We start from the raw sequence: 20,598 nt of genomic DNA on the forward strand, positions 1-20,598 counted from the left end.
ATTTTGAATTCTAAATTCTTTCCCTTCCTTCCTTGTCACCTACCCTTACTGGGAAGATAAGGTATTAAACATAGGCTGTACATGTGTAGCTATGCAAAACATTTCCATAGTGGATATATTGTGAAAGACTGAGTATATTTCCCTCCATCCTATCCCGCACCCCACTTGTTCTATTCTCCACTTTGACACTGTCCCTTTTTCAAAAGTGTGTACTTCTAACTACCTTCCCCTCCCAACCTGCCCTCCCCTCCATCATCTTCCTTCTCATCCCCTTCCCCCTAATCTACCCTATTTAGTGTGTATGTCATTCCCTCCTTAAGCCAAATTCAATGAGAGTAAGGTTGACCCATTCCCTTTTGCCTTCCTGTTCTTACCCTCCATTGTAACAGTTTTCTATATGAGATAATTTACCCCATTCTGTCTCTCCTCATGACCTCTCATTATATTCCTCTCTCACCTCTCAATTACACCTTTTAAGTATCATCCCTTCCTATTCAATTGATTCTGTGATCTCTGTCTATGTATACCTGTACACATATATGCACACATTCACATATGTATTCATATGCCCATATAACCTCCTATATAGACACATATATGTGTATACATACATACATACATATATATGTATATGTATATGTATATGCATATATATAAACATTTATATTCCCTTCAACTATCCTCATACTGAGAACAGTTTCATAGGTTACAATTACTGTTTTTCCATGTAGAATTGTAAACAGTTCAACTTTTATAAGTTCCTTATGATTTCTTTTCCCTGTTTACCTTCTCATGCTTCTCTTGCTTCTTGTATCTGAATGTCAAATTTTCTGTTCAATTCTGTTTTTTTCATCATGAATGCTTGAAAGTCCTCCATTCCATTGAATGATCATATTTTCCCCTGAAACATGATACTCAGTTTTCTTGGGCAATTGATTCTTGATTTTAATCCCAGTTCCTTTGACCTCTAGAACATCATATTCCAAGCCCTTCAATGCCTCAATGTAGAAGCTACCAGATCCTGTGTTATACTGTTTGTGTTTCCACAATATTTAAATTGTTTCTTACTGGCTGCTATTATAATATTTTCTCCTTGATCTGGGAACCCTGGAACCTGGCAATAATATTCCTAAGATTTTTCTTTTTGGGATCATTTTCAGGAGGTGATGGGTGGATTCTTTCAACCTCTATTTTGCCCTCTGGTTCTAAAACATCAGGGCAATTTTCCTTGAAAATTTCTTGGAGGCTGATTTCTAGGTTCTTTTTCTGATCATGCCTTTCAGGTAGTCCAATAATTTTAAAATGATCTCTCTTGTATCTATTTTCCATGTCAGTGGTTTTTACAATGAGATTTTTCACATTGCCTTCATTTATTTTTCATTTGTTTGGATCTGTTTAATAGCATCTTGATTTCTCACAAAGTCACTAGCTTCCATTTGCTCCAATCTAATTCTGAAGGAATGACTCTCTTCAATGAGCTTTTGAGATTCTTTTTCCATCTGGAAAATTTGTCTTTTTAAGGCATTCTTCTCCTCACTGGCTCTTTAAGCCTCTTTTGCCACTTGAGTTTGTTTATTTTTAAGGTGTTATTTTCTTCAGTCAGGTTGTTAACTCTCTTTTCATGATTTATTTGCATCATTCTCATTTTTCTTCCAAATTTTTCCTCCACTTCTTTTATTTGGTTTTCAAAATCCTTCTTAAGCTCTTCTATGGCCTGTAACCAATTCATATTTTTCTTGGAAGTTTTTGGTGCAGGAGTTCTGACTTCATTGTCTTTCCTCCGCTCCATGATTTAATCTTTTTTGTCCTGAAAAAAGGAATCTAAAGTTGGATTGCTGTTCTTATTTTGCTTGCCCATGTTGCCACTCAATTACTTGACTTTTGAACTTTTTGCCACAGTAGAACTCTGCTTCCAGAGAGGAGAACTTTGTACCAAATTGCTGGGGTTTCCACAGCTGCCAGAGCTATTAGTTGGCTGCCCTCTCTGAAGCCCTCACTGTCTCTGGTACCTGGTCACACACCCCAGGAACTCCACCCAAGACAGGTTAAAGCAAGAGTGATTACCCTCTGAATGGTCACTTGGTCCCCCTACAATGTGCAGGCCATAAGATCTGAAGCAGCCACATGATGGTGGTGGCTGCATGGCCACTGCCCCTCAGCCACTTCTCCCCCTGGAGGAAGAGGCCAGACTACACTCCTGGACCCCCTGTTCCCAAAGTCCACACTGACCTCTCACTTTGTCTTTGGCATTTATTGGTTGATAATTCTGGAAACCGCCACAGCTGCTGGTGATCCACTCTTCCAAAGTCCCTCCAACCCTGGCTAGTTATAGCCACCCCAGGGCTAAAACCATGGGCTCATGCAGGGCTTGGCTATGCTCCCAGCATGCTGCCATGAACCCTTCCTAGTGACCTGCTTTAGCCAGAGATTTGTTTCTCTCTGTCACTTTGTGAGTTCTGTAGCTCTAAAGTTTTTTTTCCCCATAAAGTAGGGAATGGCTGAACAAGTTATGGTATAGGAATTTAATGGAATAAATTGTTCTCTAAGAAATGATGAGCAGGCAGATTTCATAAAAACCTGGAATGACTTAACATGAACTGATGCTGAGTGAAGTGAGCAGAACCAGGAGAACATTTTGCACAGTAACAGTAACATTGTCCTATGAACAACTTTGATAGACTTAGCTGTTCTCAGCAATATAATCATCTAAGATAATTCCAAGGGACTCATGTTGGAAAGTGCTATCTAAATCCAGAGAACTATATAGTCTGAATATAAAAAGCATAATATTTTCTCTCTTTTTTTCCTCTCCTGTGCTTTTCTCATTTTGTTCTGATTCTTCTTTCCCTACATGACTAATGTGGAAACATGTTTAATATGATTGTACATGTATAGTCTGTATCATATTACATACCATCTTGGTGAGAGGGAGAAAAAAATTGGAACTCAAAATCTTGTAAAGGTGAATGTTGAAAACTATCTTTGTATGCAATTGGAAAAAAATGCTATTAAGTTGGAGTGGAAAGAACCTCAATCATTCTCTAGTTCTTATATGTTGTTATTCTTACTTTTCACATATTTATAGCCTATGATCATGAGCTCTTATCCTTTCTTTTTAGGCAAATACATGGAATCCCATTAAGCCCTTCTCCCAAGGCATACTTCAGAATCCTTTCATCTCTTGGACTTATTTATAATGTACTGAGTACTTTATTATACTTCTGCAATATGTCTCACATCCAAGTTATGACTATTTGCACAGCTGCCACCTTAGTTCAGGCTCTCATCATATGGCCTCCCAACTGATTTCTCCAGTTCAAATTCATCCTCTCTACAATCCATCATCCACAGTTGCCAAAGACCTTGCCACTCCCCTACCTCAGTGCCTCTCTGTGGTCTCTACAATAAAATATAAATTCCTCTGACTTTTAAATCCTTTCTCAACCTCATCCCAATCCACTTTTCTAGCTTTCCCTTCTGCATTCTATAGAGCTGCTACACTGACTTTCTCTATTCTCTGACATCACTATTCTCCATCTCCTATCTCATTACCATTGCACTGACCATTACCCATGTTTGAAATTCATTCCTTATTCATTGTTGTCTCATATAATTACTTATTTCCTTCAACACTCAGTCTAAGTGCCCTTTCTAACTTAATACCTTCCAATCCTTCAGCTGTTAGGACTTTCCCTCTTTAAACCAATATATATTTATTCTCTATATAAATGTATGTTTACTCATTACCTACCAAGATGCTTCTTGAATTAAGGGACTGTTTCATGTTACTCTTTATGTCCATAGTGCACATATGTTGCACTCAATAAATGCTTGTTCATTGATGGACTGAGGATAAAGAGGTCAAGCTTATATTGTATTCTACCTAATAATAGCCTCAAAAGGGGAAGGGGAATTATCTCTTTGGCTCAACATACTTGCCTTATGTACCCACATAAGACTAAGTCTATAAGAACAGAAAATACATTGCTACTACATTTTCAGAAGATATGCTTATATCTAATTTCCTAAACATTATGACAAACCTACAGCTTATTTCTACATATTCCTGTTTTTGAACTTTTTGAAAATCTGCTTTTTCTTGTTTTTCTCAATTTCATTATCTAGCATTTATCTAAATTAAATCTCACCCAATTGACTCAAGCCCAATTGTGTAAATGCTGAGAATCTTCTACATTCCTCTGTAATTTGGTCTATGAGCAAATTTTGTCAATGTGCCTTACAATTCATTTTCTCTTTGCAATTATTACCACCATTATTTACATTCTGAGATTCCCCTCATCATACTGACTCCTGTTCAATGCCCACTACTATTTAGTGGTACCCCATTGATAATTATTCAGGCTGGAGATTGTTAGAAATAATAGCTTTCTCATAGAGATATTGGCATTCGTCTTTCCCAAGGAGATATTAAACTACCCAACCTGCCAAAGATTTCTGATCTCTGATTCTTTTTATTCCATTAAATTATTCCTTTTTGTAAAACTAATTTTTGTCCTGATTTTTATTAGGAAAAACTTCCATTCCATTCCATGTTTCCTCATGTATCATTGAAAGAGCAATGTAATAGAATTATTTTTCACATTGACTATTGCCATTTGGACCACTGAGAATCAACTGCATCATTGCTCAATCCATTTTGGCTCTTACATCACTGAAAATAATCAAAAAATGAAAATAAACTGGCCAAGGCAGTCTGATTCCTCTTGTGCCCTGCTTAATTCTCAAATCACTTATGTTCTTTGAGGATACATTTATAGATATAGATAGATAGATGTATATGTGTGCTCATTTTTATGTACATATATACTTAGATCAGTACAGTTCTCATTTTCACTTTCTAATTCTAAAGAAAAAAATAACATGATACTTTGCTGAACAAAAGAGCAATAAAATTTTAAAAAGCAACTACAATAAAACTGTAAATACTTTTTTGACCTCATCTCAACTAAATTTTCAAGCTCTCCCTTCTGCATTCTATGGATAAGCTCAAACTGACTTTCTTGCCATTACTCACAGATGATTCTCTACCTCCTATCTTAATACTATTGCACTAACTCTCACCCATGTTTGGAGTTAATATCTAAGTATGGAGATGGAACTATTGCAAACTAGTTGTGTGTCTTTTAGTAAACTGTTTAAACTTCCTGAGCCTCAATTACATCATTTGTAAAAATAGTGATGTTCTTTTTCTCTTCTGTCTCAAAAAAATCCTACGATTCCATATAACTCAAACTCCTCTTGGAAACTGAGGGTTGAATGAAATGACATTGTTTTGATGTAGTTCTTCATAGTTCTTTGATTTTTTTTTTAAATAAATTTATTGCTTCTTAATAACAAGAGTTTTATGTCACTTGATTCTATATTTTTCTTGCCAGTCTATTCTAATTAGGGAAGTAAATAAGACTACAGAGAGGGACAGAGAGACAGAGAGAGACAAAGGAAGAAAAGGAAAATTTCAACTTAGAAAGGTCAAGATGGATAAGAAAAACCAGGGCCTGATGATAGTTCTTGTGGTATGAAAGAATAAAACAGAATTAAATGGTCCTTCATGTCAATCAAAAAACTAAAACTGACTTTTTTTCCAGAGTTTCATTTTGTAAAAAGCAACAAACAGATAAGCCATTTGGGGATATGGCAGAGTGAGATATTTAGTACCTGTCAACAGGATTTTTTCAAGGTTGATAGAAATTCTTAAGTGTTTTATTGAACAGAAATATGGGAATAAATACTGCTGTTTAAGACAAAGGAAGCTTCCTTCTAGCTCTTGTAGTGTTTACAGAATACTTCTGCTCCTCATTTTCAGATCTATGAAATCAATTTTGGCAAAACAGATTGTCATTCACTTTTTGAACTGAAGTGGAGGATCCCGCATTCATTGTGACAAAGATTAAAATAGGTAATTGATTTGACTCCTGAATTGATTGTTCTCTTCCATTTTTGGTAGCGGGGGAAGTGTGGGGGATGTGAAAGGAGTATTGGGGAAAACTGCTCACATACAGGGAAAATGCATTTTAAAATTCCACTTTCCTCCCAACTTTTTTTTCTGTGACAATATTTGCTAAACAAAGTCACCAACATGGACAGATTAGGTGATGTTTCCCAAAACATTTTTTTCTGCAGCTTTCCAGTTCTGCTTTCTTAGTAACTTGAACTTCATTGAATTTGATATATATGAAAGTGATATTCTAAGGATTTCTAAAACATTTTTTCACAGTTAGCCTCTTTCTTAATCTTGTTTTCTATAAAATTCACCATAAATAATGTAATTTGGGAGTTTTACTTAATATTGCCAACATTTGGAAATTTTTTTATTGTTATAATATTCTAATTTTTAAGGGATTGGGGGAGTGGCACCATTTGTTTCCTTTATGGTGGGGAGGGCAGCATGTTCTACTAGCATAATAATAAAACTCAGCTGGGGGATCAATCAATTAGTATTTACCCAATATACATTGAATGGAAGTGACATCTGAAGATTTATTTATTATTATCCTTTTCCCTTTCAACAGAAATTTATCGCCTCATTGTGGTGAGGGCGTGGACCTGGATTTTCAAAGGTCATTCAACAGGTTACAAGTTCTATCATTTCAGCTAAAAATGACTGTACTTAATGCTTTATGGAATTGACTAAATCATTTTACTGTCTCTCAAACTGATAGGTCAGGAAGACCTGAATTTGAATCCAGCCTTAGACACCTACTAGCTGTGTGATCTTGAGCAAGTCACTTAATCTCTATTTATGCCTCAGGTTCCACAACTATACAATGGAGGTGATAATAACAGTACTTGCTTCCCAAAGTCATTGCAACAATAAAATAATATATTATTTGTATAGTATTTAATACAATGCCGTGCACAAAGCAGGTGCCATATAAATGCTTCTTTTATTGCTGTTGTAATTATATCTTAAATTATATGATAGGTTTTCATTAATTTAACTTTTTTCACATGGACAAAGCACTGAACTTATAGGGGAAATATAAATAAATAAGATATGGTATCTGCCCATTCTCTCATGTAATTTACAATCTGGGAGTGGAAATATGATGCCTACAGGAAGATGTAATGCTATGCAATATTTTACAGCATAATAGATTATAGGAGCTTCTGAGGAAGTAGGATAGAGAGAGAAGAGATTTCCTTTGTCTCCCTTAGCAGATGATTCCTTGCCTATCTCCCTTTGTTGTGGCACTAAATGTTCGTGTTGGGGAGAGATATTTTTGAGTTTCAACACATAGACCTAAGACTGCTGTTTATCCATTGCTAATTTATGAACCCAGTTTAGGAGTTGTGAGTATGAAAGGGTGGAAAATTTTTTTTATTAAAATAAGAATATAGTCAAAATATTCATTCACTTGAGATTAAGGAATGGAACCTGGAATTAGTAAATGGCACGAGTAAAATATTTTTTGAGTTAAAGTGAGATTACAGAATAGAAACAGTCAAATTTTTAGATTTAGAGTTGGGAGGGGTCTCGGATTATCTAGTAGATCGGGGGCAAAAATGTTAAGATAAATTGGAAGCTGTGGTTAGTTAAAACACGAATAGCTAGATTATTGAGATAATCAAGAAATTCCCAAGAAGAAAAGGTATGATATTTCTTCTCCATGGAGGAAGAGGAGTCATTTCAATCAAGTTTGCCAACATCATAGTAATACCCTAATCATGGGGGAAATGTAATTAAGTCCAAGGTTTTAAGGGACCAGAGCTGACATAATGGAGAGAATGGCTATAGAAACACTTAAAAACTGTATTGTTTATTTTTAACATTCATCAAAAATCTTTTTTATTTCTGAATGATCTCCTTCCTTCCTGACTCTCTCTCACCCATTGAGAAGGCAAACAATTGACATCAATTATTCACGTGAAATCGTGCAAAGCATATTTCCATATTAGACATATTGCAAAAATATCCAGAAAAATAAAGTAAAAAACTTATATTTCAATCTGCACTCAGAGTTATCAGTTCTTCTTCTGGAGGTGTATAGTATTTTTCATCATGAGCCCTTTGGAATTGTCTTGGATCATTATACTGATCAAAGTAGCTAAGTCTTTCACAGTTGTTCACTGTTATAATAGTACAATTATTTCTTGTAAAGAGTTCTCTTGGCAACTTCAAGGGACTCATGTTGGAGAGGGATATCCACATCCAGAGAAAGAATTATAGAGTCTGAATGCAGATTGAAGCAAACTACCTGCTCTCTCCTTTTTTTTCTTTTGTTTCATTCCTTCTTTCTCATTGTTCATTTCACTGGTTACAATTCTTCTTTGCAATTTGACTAATGTTTAGTGTGAAGGTATTTATAGAACTTACATCAGACTGCATGCCACCATGGGAGTGAGGGGGGTGGAGAAGGAAGAGGAGAAATTTGGAATTCAAGGGATTGTGGAACTGAATGTTGTAAACTAAAAGTAAATAAATAATTTTAAAAAGTTCTCTTGGTTCTGCTTACTTCCTTTTGCAGGAGTTTATATGTCTTCCCAAGTACTTCTGAAACAATTCTGCTTATCATTTCTGGTAGCAAACTAGTGTTTCATTACAAGCTTATATCACAAAATAGTCATCCCCCAGTTGATGAGCATTTCCTCAAATATGGAAGCACTTCTGGCTTCATGATAGAGACTTTGGATTTACCACACACAATAAGACATACCAAAGGATGTCACATTGGCCTGAAATAATGGGAACCATGGTAGTGTTAGTCTCTACCTCCTATGAAAGTACACATATACTGACTACATATGTTAGACCCAGAGAGAAATAGATTCTTTCCTAGGATGTGACCAAGACTTCAGGCAAGTCTGGGCAAAGGTGTTCTATTGTTATAAGAAAAATTCTACCTTCTATGACTATAGCAAAGTGGAGGCAAAGTTTTCATATCTCAGTGCTACCTGTGGGAAATGGGAAAGGGATACCCGGTCACCAGAACTTGAAATGTATGAATGACAAGATATCAGCCAAAGAGTTATGTTGCCCTGGAGTATAGTGGATCCAAAAATATAGGTTTCCAAAGAAACTTAGAAATACTAAAATAACAACAAAACAAAAAAGAAAGGAACAAAGATGTGTGCATTTGCATGTGTGTATACACACAGGTACATATGATGTATATATGTATATAAGCACACATTTACATGTAGATATGTGTGTGCACACAGACACAAACACGCCCATGCCCACACACACACACAGATATATAGATATGCCTTCTCTCTATCATGTAGAGGCCTTACCTTGCTCTCCTTCTAAAACTTATAACTCTAACAGCACAGCACAGTTAATTGGTGTCAGCACCAGATCAGAGGCATGCATCTCACTGCTTTTATTTTGAGGCCTATTGTAAGCCTCAGAGTCAGAAAAAGGCTGATACTCTCAGCAGAACTGCTGTTAACAGCAGCTGCCTTCTCACTCCAAGGGTGATCTTCGCCTTTTTCAGGATATCAACAAATTGCTTTTAAAAAAAAATGACATTTGGTTCTGTCATTTAATTTTCATACATATTATATAGCATGTTGAAATATTATTTATTTTCAGTTATTTTATAGAGATTTCTTTTTGTGTATTTGGGATAATGAGTAGAAAAGTGGAAAAAGCATATACGATTTCATTTAAACATTTCCATAACTGGATATTGTCTCCATGGAGCACAGAATTATAACTAATACACCACAGCTTTAAGTGAGATAGAAATGCACAAGAAAAGGAAAACAAAAACATAAGGTACGAATGATGAACATGCAGACAAATGTGCAAAGTTATAGTCACATCACAATTATAAATCTTATTTAAAAGCTGAGGTTTGGAAGTAAGTCATGTAACCTTGAAAGAGATGGCAAGTCGCTTCTTTCTGAGTTTCACTTGCCTCATCTGAAAATGAGGCAATCTTTCATTTTTCCACTTTGACATTCCGCCTCTATGTCAACAATGGGAGACATTTTCTCCTTTCCAGTTTTAACTCTTCCACCAAATTAGCATCAAGTTTTTGAAAAGTCACCATATGTTTAGAACTGTAAGGCTATGGCTACTATTTCTGCAAAAATACTGGAACTAAAAATCATGGTCCAGCTTTCTAAAACCAACACTCCACTAATGGATCTACATGTCATGGAAACACAGAATTCAGAAATCTCTCGAGAATTAATATGAATGCCACTCAGAGGACAATGGAAACGTATGTGGTAGGCATGAATATGCTAGAACATATTGCCCATGAGGAACTTTCAAGAAGAGGAATAAAAGATGGCATAAAGGAAATATGACTAGAAGAGAAGACACAGGTGACATGTGGTAAGGGATGATGGAGGAACACTGGTACCCTCATGATGTCAGGACAAAGCAAGGAATGCCTCTAGTATGTTGGAGAGACTTATTGAAGCACATGGGAAGATAGGACAATAATTACACAAAATGGGCAGGCATGAATGAGATGTAAATTGCACTATTGGAGAGCACTCCCAAATCAATGCAATCACAGATCTAATTCACTCATGACTCCACTCTCTGGATTTCTTTTCCTCATCCTTCTTTTGCTACTCTTCCTGTTCCTTTTAGTCAGCCTCCTCATCTTCCTCCTCACTTGTACACTTTACCTCTGCCTGAGGCTCCCAATTGGGGACTGCTTTCCCTATGTATTATTTCAAGAGAAGCCTTCACATGGCTCCATTATACTTATCACTTGACTCTCTTGGATTCTTTCCCTCCTCTTCCTCCTCCTATTGATCAACCACCTTGCCTCCACAAGGGCATATTTCCACTCCTCTTATTGGATCTTCTTTATGTGTTTATTTTCTGTATCAGAAATCAATCTCTCTGAGGACAAATATTGTCTTACCTTCTTGGATTTGTATTTCTAGCACTCAGTACAGTACTTGGCACATAGCAAGTAGTTACTGACATATTTAATTTTAATTTTGGGCTAGACAAAGTCTCAGCCAGACAGTGAAGAACTCTGAGTGTCTCTTCTTTGTGTGATCCACCCACACAAAAATTATAACATGTAGGCTTAAATTTAGGCACACTAAATATCCACTATGTTGGCTAAGTTCCCAGTTAACTAAAAAAAATGCTGCACTTAAAGCACATCTGTCATTTAAGGAGGAAAAGTTGTATTTGGTGACCTTTTCATTTATAAATGTTTGAGTAAGCCTTGTGAGTAATTGTTTTTAGAATTTTAATCTAATATCCATATCACTCTGATATTAGTGGGTATGATCTACCTAGATATTGTGATACCCATTTAACATGGCTGGTTTTCATAACCTGTTTAAGTTGACATAAAAGTATATGGAAATAAATTATTTTGAGTTTAGCATCATTTTTAAAATGGACTCTTGGGCCCACTTTTAATACCAACATTAAATTTAATTCCAATATTAAGGATATATATACATATATATATAAATATTTATTATACACACATATGAAAGTTCATATATGTATACACATATGTGTGTATGTATGCATGTATAAATCCACTATTTGCAGGATTCTTTATTCCTATAGTTTGAGTCATATTCTCTTTTGCTCTCTCCCCACAAAAAGTTCTTCTTTCCAGCTGTACAAACGTCATGTTTGAGAGTTTTCTACCTAAACAATTTTGAATGAGTTGTGACTTCAATTATCTTTAAAAGTGAGATCAGTTCCACTCCCCAACAGCAGTAGTTTCAGAGGTTTCTGATCTAGTACTACTCTAATCTCTGGGCAACAATCAGAAATGTCTCCTTTTTGGTCTACATGCTTGAAGTAATCTGTTCAGAAACTCTGCATTGGGGTCCCTCTGGTACTGCCTATTCTATGAACCAAATTGGAAATACATTTTATGAGGGTCTGTATCTTTCTCCTTTTTCTGAGAGCTTGAGGGAGTTATATAATATCATATAGAATCATCTTCTGAACCCCCCCACAACACACATATAATTACAGTATCCATGGTTCTATAAGGTTAAAACCTTGACAAATTCACTCCTGAATATTCCCAAACTGATGAGATTGCCAGAAACAGACAACACTTCAAGAGATACACAACCCCAGGGCAGATTCATGATTGCTTAGAACATGTGTTCAATAACATGTAAGTAGAAATAGTAAAAACACTTCTCTGATAACTGACCAGACCTTTTTAGTGTGCCAGAGACTGAATTTTCACTTGAAAATGCAAAAGAAAACTGTCCCTCCAGTGCCCAAAAAGCACTACTCTCATAACTCATGTCTATAAGTAATAGAAACAATAGATTCCTTGACTATTTAGACAGGAAAAAGAAGAATCACTCATCTTGTATTTACCAGACCTATCTTTCTTCATTTCTTTTGTTTTTTTGATATATAACATCAGTATGTGGTGTCCTTTGTGTCAAACTCTTCATGACTCCATTTGGAGTTTTCTTCGCAAAGATACTAGATACTGGTTTTCTACTTTCTTTTCCAGCTCCTTTTACAAATGAGGAAACTGAGGCAAATGGCTTACTCAGAGTCACAGTGCTAATAATAAATATCTGAGTCTGGATCTAAACTCTGGTCTTTCTGACCTCAGACCTGGTTCTCTATCCATTGTGCCACCTAGCTGCTCCAAACTCAAAATGTATGTGTATAATATTAACTCATGATTGGGGAGGCTGAAAGGTTGTGGGATTGTGGTGTAGACAAAAGAATGATGAACTTGGAATCCTAGCTCTCTTCCTTACTGATTTTGCAACACCAAACAAGTCAGTTAGCCTTAATACTTTCTCATTTGCAATGTGTTTTAATCTGTTGATGCCCACCAGGAATGAAATCTGCAATGTTTCAGGACAGGAGAGATGCAATTCAGAGTCTCTGCTCACAAAGCACTAGTGGGTTAAAATAGAAAAAAAAACCACCACTATATTTTGTATAACAGAAATGCTCTCTAAATTATCATACTAGATAGTATGGGTTTTTATCCACAAAAGTTTTATCCAATCACCCCTTATTCACTTTGTCTGTTTATCAAGTACTGGCTCCTGTGTCCAAATAAACCACAAACTATTCAGTTGAATGTCATATATAAATAAGCATATATTTCTTTTAAAAAGTCTTTGGGGCTGCCTACCTTCCAAAGTATATTTAGGACCAAAATTTTATAAATTTAGCATTTTGAAATGAAATGAAGTAGATGTTGCTTCCCTTTCTCATATTTTTCTTCCTGTAACTTGATAACTTAATAGAATTTGTTTTATTATGTTTAATGTGCCAGGTTCTCTCCTATTAGAATTAATAGTAAGACCCAAGGACCTCATTGAATTTTTTCCTCTTGTATGAGAAAACAAAAAATTAAATAAAAAGCAACTAGTCCCTCACAGTCTTGTAGGTGCCTTCTTTTTAACATATAGAAGAAAGGATGATGGACCATTTCATATTCTTCCTCAGCATCATGTTTTTGCTTAACAAAATAAAAAAAAAAGATTCTTCTTCCAGAATAAAACACTAGTTAACTTAAAATATGCTTTTGTGGTTAGCTTTTAAAGCAATAGCAGACTTTTAAACTACCTACCCAGAAAAGAAAAGTTTGTAATTTAAGGAAAATAGTCTTAAACCAATATTAAATGTAAGACTCAAGGAAGGAAAAGAAAAAAAAAACAAAAGAGACAAAAAGGAAACTGTAATAATGTTTTAAAAATTATAATGAGTTAAAAAAACAAAAAAAAATAAAATCTGATTCTGTTCAGGGTCCTTTTCACAATATTCAAATTGTATTCCAATCCCTGCTACCATGAACTTTAAAATCATCAGCATAACACAATTCCCTAGCTTGCTTTCCATTTTGATGGTTTCCTTAAAAACTGTAGTTTGATGCTATTTCCCCCCTCTTTCTAGCTAAGTGACAAGACATTGATCAATATTTCATTTGATACCTGTCTTCTTGGTTGGATATGTCAATATTAAAAGCTTAGTCATGTCATATCAGATAAATACAATTCACTATCCTGCTAGTGTGGCAATAGAGTTTCTAAGAAGCACACAAAAAGAGTGAAAGCAAAGTCTTTATGAAGTAGTTCATATTTAATGCATCTATGTTCAAGCTAAATGTTATTAAGATTACTATTACAGGAACCAAAATATCAGCTCCTAAAAGTCAACATCTTTGTTGGATGTAAGCAGACTCCAGTAGCTATACTAAATACACAGAACAGTGAAACTATGCAGCAGAAATCACTCAAATCAAAGAGGCACTCTCTAAAGTCACTCAGTCCCTTACATACAGTGACTCTCCTTTAAACTATGTATCTTTGTCTCTGTTATACCAATCCCTTTACTATTCTGGCCATTCTAGTAAGTGAATAAGAGAGTTTTTAAATTGCTGAGGCATTGTGAATACTGAGTTTTAAAGTGCAAAACTCTTCTTAAAAAATTATATGACACTAAAAAAAAAAGGTTTTAAACAGCACAGGACCAAGGACAGCTCTCTGGGAAAAGTCAATAGAAACCTCCTTCCTAGTTGATATTGATCCATAAATGAAAGCTCTTTAGGTCTGGAAATTCTACTATTTCTAGATCCATCCAACTGCATCATCATCTAGCACATATCTATGATTTCCTCAAGAATAGCACGAGAGGTTTTATTAAATGTTTCACTGATCTCTAATTAAGTAAATATCTACTACTTTTCTTTCAAAAAAATATTTGTTAGGATTTTTCCTAGTTGTTTTCTATTATTGTGCTTATTTTAAATTTTTATTGTTCTTATAAGATAGAAAAACATATTAGACTGCTATAATACACTATAAATTTGCTTGGGAGGCAAATTCTAGGCCTCTTTTGAATGAACAAAAAATGACGTTAGTTATAACATTATAAAAATAAAAAGGTTTCTATGAACATTTTCTTTTATATTTCAGACTAATATGAGAATATTGCAAACCAAATTACTGACTAGAGTTCCTCCTAATACAATTCCATTAATTACGAGTTACTTCATTACACCCTAAATGTTACTCTGATAGTAATTATGGGAAATACAAGGAAAAAGCAAAAAAAAAAAAAGGCCTCCAGCAGTTTGGGTGGATTCTTGACACAAGTTTATAGGAGGATGTAGTCAAGACTCCCACAGATGGGCCTGTATGGATGAGTTTCATTCTGTATCCCTGGAGGGAATAACCAGATCAGTGATATCACAGATCATTTAAGTATTTGAATATTTCATTAAAAGTTCAGGGCTGAGAGACAACATCTTGTCAGTTCCTACTCCTTTACCAGTATCAGAATATTCAATTTTATGAGTAATTCCCCTAACCTTTCTGTGCCTCAGTATTTTCACATTTAGAATAGCTTTTCACCCCCTTCATAGATTTGCACATAAAAAAATAAGAAGAGATGCAAAAACACTTTGAAGGGAAATGTCAATATAAAGCAAGGGATGACGGGTGGTGGTACTGATATTTTTCCAGTAAATGCGTCATTTCTCATAGAAAAGCCCCTTACTGAAGTGCCCACGGGCTAACCTAACACTGGTCACAGCAATGAACTGGCATCTCTCAGTACTGGTGGCATCCTCCAAGCCAATCAATCATTTTTATTGGAAGTAATGATTTCAGAGTGACATCAACTAAAAATATCAGCACTAGAAATCACTTTCATTGTTATTATACAGAACTAGTACTACCTTATATAAGCTATGTGTACAATGACCTAACATGTATGTACCAAAAAGCAATCTGACCATTCCAAATGAGTTAAATAGTCTAAGAGCCAAACACCAAGTCAATTTAAAGGAACAAATAATTTGGGTTACTGATTAACCTCACTGATTGAATTTAGTTGAAGAAGCCCAAAGATTTACTGCAAAGATAGCCTTCCATAGAATTTATACTAAGGGATTGTTTTGATCTCATTTAATTAGCATGGAATTAGATTTAATTAATCTAGTTATTCATTATTATAAGGCACAATATGGATTGACAGTAATTGGTCAAATGTATTCATGTCAGCATTCAGGGTCTATAAAGTATTGATTGAAATATGAAAACAATGCCAGAAAATCAATGGAATTCTGGATGAGAGAATAAGTTGGGATGTAAATTTCACTATTCTTACTGACTCCAAGAAGCCAAATGTTTTCACACAAATAGTTACATTTGGCAATGGTCTTGTAAGCTACTTTAGAATAAAAACATACCCATTTATATGGTTATGTTTAGCTGCATATCTTCATTAGTTTCACCTCACACTTATTTAAAAAAAATCTGAGGACATTCAAAGTCATTCCTTTGAAAATGTTAAATATGATTCTTAGTAAAAGTTTGAAAATAATGTACCCATCTGAAAATGTAGCATCTTGTTTAGAGATTAGGGTGTGTATGTTCATCATTCAAACAAATTTGCAGTTTTCTCACATCTAGGACCCCCCAAATTAAGCCACCTTTCAACATGCCTACAACTCCCAGGTCAGACAATTATTCTCATATGCTCAAGTTTCCTTCCAACATTATTACATAAGTCTATGCCTGATTAACACAATTGGTCAGTCTGAGCACTGCACTAATGAGACATGAGTCATTGATGATTCCCATGTGAAACTCTTAGTTTTTAACTACTGTATTCAACAAATGTAAAACCATTATTAAATATCTACCATATGCACTATGATGTATTGTGATAAGTAAAGTACAAAGTTCAATCAAATAGAGTCTTAGTCCCCACAAATAATAGCACAACTACTACTATCAATAATAAGATTAGTACTAAATACCATTTTAACGTTTTCAAAGTACTTTGTATATGTTGTCTTATGATATACCAGCAACAACCTTTTACTATAAGTACATTATTATCCCCATTTTACAGATGAGGAAAATGAACCTAAATGAAGTTAAGCAACATTCCCAGAGTCACACAGCTAATAATTGTCTAAGGAAGGATTAGAACTCAGGTCTTCCTTACTTCAAGACCAACACCCTATCTACTGTTTCATCCAATTGATTCACAAAACTTACTTCTGAAACTTAGTTTAGTCAGTAGTTATGACATTTGCATAAATAACTACAAAACACCAGAGGAAGATGTTCAAGCATGTTTTGATGAAAAACAATAACTGAGTAGAAACTGAAATACAGGCACATGAGTTCATAGAAGTCAAGACATGTAAATTTATTTGAGCAGTTGGAAGGAGCTTTATGATGATGTAGTGCTAATATTTGAATAGGGTGAGAAGAATTCAGTGTCTCTTTAGAATCTAAATGTCATAAAAAATATTGGGGAAATTAAATAAGAAAAGGAAGTCCTACAGGTCATGTTGGTTCTCCTTTTTAGGTTTAAAGATGGGAAAGAAATGGGAGGATAAAAGGAGAAAGAGATTAGCTTAGAACAGAGGAATAAAGGAGTAGAATTTATGTTCATGATTGGAGTAATCGGAAAAATAAACAAACTTGAATTGAGGGTCAAGGGGAATAACCATTAAGAAATTTCACTCTGATATGGACAAAATACAACTGAAGATGGTGGCAGCAATAGCTTTGCCTCCAAAGACAGGTTCATTGTAATGTTTTTCTTTTTTCTTTTTTTTTTAATGAAGAGAAGAAAATAAGGAGTCACAGAGAAGTAGCCTAGTATTGAAAGTAATGCGTGTGTGTATGTGAATAAAATGTACATATGAATACATGTACATTTGTTGTTCAGTTTTTCAGTTATGGCTGATTCTTGGTGACCTCAGGGATAATGCCATCCATGGGGTTTTTCTTGGCAAAAAAATGGAGTCTTTTGTAATTTCCTTCTCCAGTGGATTAAAGCAAACAGAGGTTAAATGACTTGCCCAAGGTCACACAACTAATAAGTGTCTATAGTCATATTTGAATTCAGGTCTTTCTGACTCTAGCTCCAGTGCTCTATCCACTGAGTAATCTAGCTACCTCTATATATGCATGTACACATACACAAAAACATATATTTAAAGCAGGCAGTATGAAATGAATTGTTCACATATAATTCTTTTTATGTTCTGCTGTGGATATCTAAATGTTCATTTTAAAGATGAGAACAAAACAATTTTAAAAAAGAAATGCATATGATTAACACAGGAAAACATGTATTTCCATACAATGAGACAAAGTGAAAGAGGCAAAAGTAGAAAAAGAATATAAACAATGACTACAATAATTTGAATGAAAGGAACAAAATCCACAAAATACTCAACACTTGATGTGAAAATATCATGACCAAAGTTGGCCCAAAAGAACAGATATGAAAATGTATCCTCTCCTACCCTCTCTGTAGAGGGACAGTGGGCATAGAATGCTCAATATAATGTTTGATTTTAATTATATATTGATTAGTTTGCTGAACATTTTTTTCACTTTTCTTATTTATTATTATATGAGACAGGTCTCTGAGAGTGCAAGAAGGCAACTATCGAGAAATGTAACTGATATTACAAAAATAATTCATTAGCTTTAATTAAAAATATTTTAAAATAAAATTAGAATTCTATGTCCTAGATATGTCTGCTTTATATACTGAGCTGGATTACCATAATTTGGTGCCAATGATGATTTAACATACCATACTCAAAGGTAATAAAAAAAGCACTTAAATTTTAGAATTATGGCTTTTTACAAAGTGAGAATGCATAGTAAGCGAAGGAGAAAATAAATGTAGTTTTCTCATCTACAAAAAGAAAGGCTTATACTAAATGATTTTTGAGATTCCTCCTAATTTTGTATTTCATGATCTCTGCTATGAAGTGGAGAGATCAAATTTCAGGCATTATAATACTAGTAAGAATCATGAAATGATCCCAGGAAAGTTCAATTTCCACACAGATTGATATCCTGCATCATCATCCAACATTTGTTCTTTTTGCTGTTTTTGAGGGCAGTTGGGGTTAAGTGACTTGCCCAAGGTCACATGGCTAATTTTTGTGTTAAGTGTCTGAGTCCAGATTTGAACTCAGGTGCTCCTGACTCCAGGGCCAGTACTCTATTCACTGCGACACCTAGCCTCCCCCAGCGTTTTTAATAGAGCTAAAACTAATTTTTTTTTTAGGAAGATTAAGACTTGTAATTAAGTCTTCATGTGGCCTGGATATTTAAGAATAAAAAAATTACCTTTTCTGAAAAAAAAGAAAAAATGAACTACAGTTTCCCAATATGAACAATTTAAATAGAAACCATAAAAAAGTACTTTAAACATTACTTATATTTTTTAATATTCTTTTCTTTTTAAATTTTGAATTTCAGATTCTCTCCCTCCATCCCACTTTCTTCTACTCATTGAGAAGGCAAACGATATGATGCCAATTGGACATGTGAAATCATATAAAACATAATTCTATATTAGCCAAATAAAATAAAGATAAAAAGGGTAAGAAAATTATACCTCAATTTGCACTCAGAGTTCAACAGTTCTTTCTCTGGAGGTGGATAGCATTTTTTCATTATGTGTCCTTTGGAATTGTCTTAGATCACTGTACTATTCAGAGTAGCCATGTCTTTTGCTGCAGATCTGCTGCAATAATGCTATTATGGTGCAAATTGTTCTTACTCTACTTCCAATCACTTCATATAGGGCTTGCCATGCTATTTTCTAAAATCATTTGAGTGTGTACATATATTTTTCTCTCTTTGAACCAACTCTGATAAAAATGAGTTTCACGCATTGCTGCCACCATTCTCTTTTTCATATAGCTTAATAGTATTCCATCACAATCATATGCCACAACTTGTTCAAACATTCCACAATTAATAAGCATTTCCCCAATTCTTTGCCAACACAAAAAGAGCTGCCAATATTTTTTACATATTGATCCTTTCCTTTTTTCTTTGATCCCTTTGGGCTAAGGATCTAGTATTTATATTGTCAGATAAAAGGGTATGCAGTTTTATAGCCCTTTGGGGATGGTTTCAGATTTTTTTCCACAATGGTTAGACTAGTTCACTACTCCGACAACTTATTAATATATCTATTTTCCCTCACACTCCCCCCCAACATTTGTCATTTCTGATAGTTATGAGGTGCTACCTCAGAGTTGTTCTAATTTGCCTTTAATTAATAATGATTTAGAGCTTTTCATCATATGACTATAGATAACTTTGATTTCTTCTTCTGAAAACTACTTGTTTATATCCTTTGACCATTTATGAATTGGACAGTGGTTGTTATTTTTACAATTTTGACTTAGCTCCCAATCTTTTTGAGAAAGAAGGTCTTCAGCAGAGAAACTTGATGTAAATATTTCTGATATTTCATTGCATATGGTACCTTACAGCAAAATGTAGTTTCCCTGATTGTTCCTTTTATTAAGTCTACTTTTACTTTTGTCTGAGATCATGGTTCTGTCCCTGCCATTTTTTTTTACCTTGGTTGAAGCATAATAGATTCTGTTCTAATGTTCTAGCCCTTTATTTTAATTCATTCTCATTCTCTCTCTGTCTCTCTCTCTCTCTGTCTCTGTCTCTCTCTGTCTCTGTCTCTGTCTCTCTCTGTCTCTCTCTGTCTCTGTCTCTCTCTGTCTCTGTCTCTCTGTCTCTCTGTCTCTGTCTCTGTCTCTCTCTGTCTCTGTCTCTGTCTCTCTGTCTCTCTGTCTCTCTCTCTCTCTCTCTCTCTCTCTCTCTCTCTCTCTCTCTCTCTCT

General features: G+C 34.7%; 1 protein-coding gene across 3 annotated transcripts in view; it reads right to left on the reverse strand.

Annotated features, from left to right (window-relative positions):
- NKAIN2 (sodium/potassium transporting ATPase interacting 2) overlaps positions 1 to 20,598 on the reverse strand; it is a 1,356,778-nt gene that overhangs the window by 606,539 nt on the left and 729,641 nt on the right. The gene's annotated exons all lie outside the window — the stretch shown is intronic.

Source organism: Petaurus breviceps, unplaced genomic scaffold (assembly GCF_028583685.1).
Source record: "Petaurus breviceps papuanus isolate PSGF00001 unplaced genomic scaffold, PetGlider_PUasm1.0 90977, whole genome shotgun sequence".
Lineage (NCBI taxonomy): Eukaryota > Metazoa > Chordata > Mammalia > Diprotodontia > Petauridae > Petaurus > Petaurus breviceps.